At 46.6% G+C, this 5,932-nt stretch overlaps 1 pseudogene; it reads right to left on the bottom strand.

Annotated features, from left to right (window-relative positions):
* Window positions 1–739: 739 nt before the first annotated feature.
* LOC139229887 (histone H2A type 1-H-like) lies at window positions 740–1,261 on the bottom strand (annotated as a pseudogene).
* Window positions 1,262–5,932: the final 4,671 nt, after the last annotated feature.

Below are 5,932 nucleotides of genomic sequence, written 5' to 3'. Positions count from 1 at the left end.
ATGTTCCCAATGTTGGGGAAGTCCAGAACCAGGGGTCACAGTCTAAGGATAAGGGGTAAGCCATTTAGGACCGAGATGAGGAGAAACTTCTTCACCCAGAGAGTGGTGAACCTGTGGAATTCTCTACCACAGAAAGTTGTTGAGGCCAATTCACTAAATATATTCAAAAAGGAATTAGATGTAGTCCTTACTACTAGGGGGATCGAGGGGTATGGCAAGAAAGGAGGAATGGGTTACTGAAGTTGCATGTTCAGCCATGAACTCATTGAATGGTGGTGCAGGCGTGAAGGGCCGAATGGCCTACTCCTGCACCTATGAAACACCTGTGTACTCATCCCTTTTCAGCATGGAAGTAAGTCATCCTGATTTCGAGGGACTGCCTATGATGACTTCTCCCTATGGAATTATTGCCCCAATAAGTGACGGTGAGCCCATCAACCGCTCATTCGCTTTATACTCTGCTCTTAACATCCGTTCATATTTGGCTCTCCCAACAACATATTCAATGACGGACGGTCTGACGTTCAGGTTCCGTCTGTTTTGTATTTCTCTGAAGCCAGTCCCTCTCTATATTGATTCACTGATCCGAATATCGGCTAAAGGCGAAAATGCGGCACTGTTTGGTGATCTGGACTTCCAGATGTTCATGCCTATAACTGAGAATGTCTCAGACTCATTTTTGATCAGCAAACTCCCAGCTTAATTACAGAGATTTAATATTAAATTACAACCGTGGCAACTGAGATCCATAGAACCGTAACCAGCCCTTTCAGAGTGGCTGGCTCTGAAAGTATCCTTTGGGTTATTAGATTAAATACTGTCCGCATTACTTGCTCTTGGACATACTGGTGGTTTTCTTAGGCAGTAGCACAGCCTGCAAATTAGGCAGCACCCTGCCCTGAGCGATGGTCACCTTTCCCAGCAGCTTGTTGAGCTCCAAGTCGTTGCGGATGGGCAGCTGCAGGTGTCTGGGGATGATGCGGGTCGTCTTGTTGTCGCGGGCCGCGTTGCCGGCCAGCTCCAGGATTTCAGCGGTCAGATACTCGAGCACAGCAGCCATGTAGACCGAGGCTCTGGCACCCACACGTTCAGCGTAGTTCCCCTTCCGCAGGAGCCTGTGAACACGGCCCACAGGGAACTGCAGTCAGGCCCGGGAGGAGCGAGACTTGGCCTTGGCCCGAGCTTTACCGCCGGTTTTCCCTCTTCCAAACATTTCCACAATCTACACGTTAAGAGAAAGAATGAGAAACTCCTTCCACATCTGCTCTTCTTATACCTTCTGGAGGAATGCAGGGAGCGAACGTGTGATTGGTCGCTCTGGGGTGAATTTCATTGGTCTTTTCTGATGACCAATCACAGTCTGTTTAGCCCACCAATGAAAGTAGCACCAAAATTACTGTCTACAACAGTCAAAATAACAATTTTTTAATTCAAAAACCTCGCCAAGAATTTTTAACATAGCGGATTAAGTTAATAAATTCACCATTAGTCAAAGATTTCCCAACACTTTTAATTCCTTTTGTCTTATTCCATATTTCACTTGCAAGTTCCAAGCTGTTACAATCGGGTACTATTTCAAACTGTCTGTAGTAGGCGGGAATCAATCCCCACTGATTCTGTAACGACACATTCCATCTCAATATTTTCAAAAATTATCGATAGATCTCCTGCAAAGGCGGGAGTGAGACCAGAACTGGGAGTCCTTCTATGAAAAGAGAAGAGGGACAGAGTGTTCAAACTGCCCCGGTTCTGGTCTCTGGAAGAACTCCCATTCTGGGTTGTTACACTGGAACTCCAGGGTCAATAAACGGACTAACCCGCAACAGGAATTGACAAATAAACTTGAAAATTGCTTGCGAGAGAGAATGCGTGACTGAAACCTCAGTCTCGGCCCTTAAACAAGCTCTAATTCCGCAGGCGGTGTAAATGAACGGGGCTGAGACCAAAGTGGAAGAGCGACCAGGGACCGTGTTTCTAGATTGTGGGCGGGAAATTCCGGCGACACTGAGGTCGAACCAGACAGTGAAGCTGCTTATCGGAGAAGGCTAAACTAAATCTACAGCTGGAACTGCAAAGGTTCTCACACACTTGTTCAGGAAATAATTAGTGATTTGACACTAAAGGATGATGGGTTTGTGCAGCTCTTTCAGAGAGGTTGTGGGTGGCTCTTAAAAGAGCCGTTATGTTTGGGTTTGATCTCTCAGGACAGTGCGCAGTTTTACTTGGAACTGGTGTACTTAGTCACCGCCTTTGTCCCTTCCGACACGGCGTGCTTGGCCAGCTCCCCGGGCAGCAGCAGCCGCACGGCGGTCCGGATCTCCCGGGAGCTGATGGTGCGGCGCTTGTCGTAATCGACCAGGTGGGAAGCCTCACCCACGATGCGCTCGAAAATATCGTTCACAACCGAGTTCATGATGCCCCTGGCCTTGGAGATGCCGGTGTCGGATAAACCTGCTTCATCACTTTGTAGATGTAGATGGTGTAACTCTGCTTCCTCGACTTTCTGCGCTTATTGCCGCCCTTCGGTGGTGTTTTAGTGACCGTTTTCTTGGCGGTAACTGTTTCCCCCGGCGGGGAGAGTGTGCTCAGCGGCCGCCATCTTGGGCAGGGCAGGTCTCACGGTGCATGCGCAGTCCCTTGTGTCATGTATACTAACTGTATAGTCATGTAAGGTGTGCCACCAGAGGGCACTGCGGTGGGAGACCTGAGGGTCACCTGCATAGGTGTGAAGGGCCCAGTATAAAAGGCTGCCCACCATGCCTGTGCCTCACTTTGGAGTTACAATAAATAAGACTAAGGTCACAACAGCTCAAGTACAATACTAGACCTTGTGGAGTCATGCATAAGAGTATTAAAGACATAACAGTTTGGGCATGGACAGAGTGTGGGCGGGGCTTCAGGGTGTCTGTCAGTTTGATTAGACAGATGTTTGTTCCCACGTCAGTGACCCCTGAAAGGGAGCCTTGGTGTGTTGATTGTTGTCTGGTGACCCTGGGCCTGGGCTCACCCTATTGCGGCAGCACAGGGTCACCCTATTGGGCCACCCGATTGGGCCAGCCCGGGCTCAGCCTATTGGGCCAGTACAAAAGGCCCAGTGATCAGCAGAGAAAATCAGCACCTCATTGAATTTATTCTCACTTTGCGCATAGCGGGTGCAGAACTGAACCCAACCATGTAAGCTGGAAATGATGAATAACATCGGCCTTTGAATATGGAAGGAGAAACATTTTTCTGTTCTGTTTGTGGGAAAATATTTCAAACATCAGCGTGACTCGAAAAGCACCGAGACACACACACCTGAGTGAGAGTGTTCCAGTGCACTGACTGTGGAAAGAGCTTCAACCAGTTACACAGCCTGAAAAAACATCACACCATTCACAGCGGAAGAAACTACACGTGTTCTGTGTGTGGACGAAACTTCAACTGATCGTCCAAACTGGAGAGACACAAGGACACCGCACCATGGAGAAACCGTGGGAATGTAGGGACTGTGGGAAGGGATTCAGTTCCCCGTCTGATCTAGAAATTCATCATCGCAGTCACACTGGGGAGAGGCCATTCACCTGCTCTGTGTGTGGGAAGGGTTTCACTCAGTGATCCGATCTGCTGAAACTCCAGGGAGTTCACACTGGGGAAGTTTGGGAAGGGATTCACTCAGTCATCTGAATTTCGAGTTCACAAGTGGCTGCAGGGGTTGCGTTCTACTGTTATTACTGCTGTTAATCACATCCTGACTGAATTGTGTTCATTCTGTCAGTTGGGATTTGTTTCTGCTGATAATAACCCCTAAAACTGGGCTGGAGTTTAATATTGTGATATTTCAAATTACACGGTGTATCAATATTTGATGTCTCCATGATAAGTGGAGACTAATTGATGTCCTGTTACCGATTGCTTCACTTTGCGCCCTTTCTCCTTTCTAACTCTAGATTGTTTCAGTTCTCATGCCTTAGGTTACTCTCAGGGACAAGTCCTAGTTCCCCATATCCTTCAGAGTGCCTCTCTTTGCCTTGGTGTCAAGGGTAGGGACAGCTAACACGCCCGGGATCACTAAACACAAAACCCATTCTGTTAATAACTTTCAGATACTGGACTTTTCGTGTGTCCCACAGCATCTCTCTCACCTTCGATATATGAATAGAGTGTCACGCCTGCAAAGCTGGTTTCAATTTAATTTTGTATCCACTCAGTAAATGTATTTTTAAAAATACGTATAATTAACCCATCACATCAAATAATTGGCAAAGGTTTACAGTCAACAAGATGAATAAGTAAAAACATAGATGAACAAGCCCAATAACCCAGCTCTATATTCACAGGAGATAGTCTGTTACCTATGTCCTCGAATGTCAGTTGGTGAGATGAGTGACTGAATCTCTTTCCACACTCAGCTGGTAAACGGCCTCTCCCTGATGTGTTTCCACCCAACATGCATTTGCATCCATTCCCACTGTCCCCACATTTACAGTGTTGAGTCAGCTGGACACACGAGTCTCACAGGCTGGACGATTGGTTGAAGTTGCATCCACACACACAACATGTGTCCTGTTTCTCCCCGCTGTGATTGGTGTTTTTCCAAAGGCTGATGAAAAGGTGATCCTGATGAATCTGGTGAATCTCTCAATTATTGACGTAATGTTTGGTTTCAATTTCCCAGCTGCAGATCCTCCCCTTCTAATACCTTGCAAATGGAGGTTACAAAAGTTGTTACTTTAAGTACAGGATAGAAAATCAGAACAGACAATTTTAGATTCTATAGGACATTCTGTCCCCTCCTGTTCCTCCTAAGCTGTAAATTTCTTATTCTAGACACTCTCCCTCCATCCTTACCCTCTAAAATCAACATTCATTTCATCGTCTGAGTTATTTTCTCCAGAAAGTGCTGAATCTGGCTGGGTGCAATTCCACAGACATTTGTTAACCTCTGGTGCCTCCCTATCAGATGACTCAGTGAGTGTCAGCAGGATTTCCACTGTGGTAGGCATCAGAGCTGAGTCCAATCCTGTCCTCAAATACATCCACACACTTCCCAGTTGATGTCACTGGATCAGTATCAAGAGCAAGGGCAGTGGCTAATTTTTGCTCATATTTAACCCAGTGGTATTGAGGACAATTATAACCCCTAAACTGCTGCCTTGGCTGAGATCAACTAACAGCCCAGATCAAGGATCGAACTTGGGAACGTCCCAGTCAGTATTGCAGAGTGTTCATTGCGAGATGGATGGAGTACAAAAGCAGGGAGGTCCTGCTGCAACTGTATAGGGTATTGGTGAGGCCGCACCTGGAGTACTTCATGCAGTTTTTGTCACCTTACTTAAGGAAGGATATACTAGCTTTGGAGGGGGTACAGAGACAATTCACGAGGCTGATTCCGGAGATGAGGGGGTTACCTTATGATGATAGATTGAGTAGACTGGGTCTTTGCTCGTTGGAGTTCAGAAGGATGAGGGGAGATCTTATAGAAACATTTAAAATAATAAAAGGGATCGACAAGATAGAGGCAGAGAGGTTGTTTCCACTGGTCGGGGAGACTAGAACTAGGGGGCACAGCCTCAAAATACGGGGGAGCCAATTTAAAACCGAGTTGAGAAGGAATTTCTTCTCCCAGAGGGTTGTGAATCTGTGGAATTCTATGCCCAAGGAAGCAGTTGAGGCTAGCTTATTGAATGTATTCAAATCACAGAGAGATTTTTAACCAGTTGGGGAATTAAGGGTTACGGGGAGCAGGCGGGTAAGTGGAGCTGAGTCCACGGCCAGATCAACCATGATCTTGTTGAATGGCGGAGCAGGCTCGAGGGGTTAGATGGCCTACTCCTGTTCCTAATTCTTATGTTCTTATGTTATGTTCTTATGTTCTAAAATTTGGGGGGTTGAGGAAGGGTTAGAAAGAATATTTTGAAACAAATTTTACTCCACCTTTTTTTAAAAAAAA

This window comes from Pristiophorus japonicus, chromosome 19 (genome assembly GCF_044704955.1).
Source record: "Pristiophorus japonicus isolate sPriJap1 chromosome 19, sPriJap1.hap1, whole genome shotgun sequence".
Lineage (NCBI taxonomy): Eukaryota > Metazoa > Chordata > Chondrichthyes > Pristiophoridae > Pristiophorus > Pristiophorus japonicus.
This window is presented reverse-complemented; position numbering and strand designations above follow the sequence as displayed.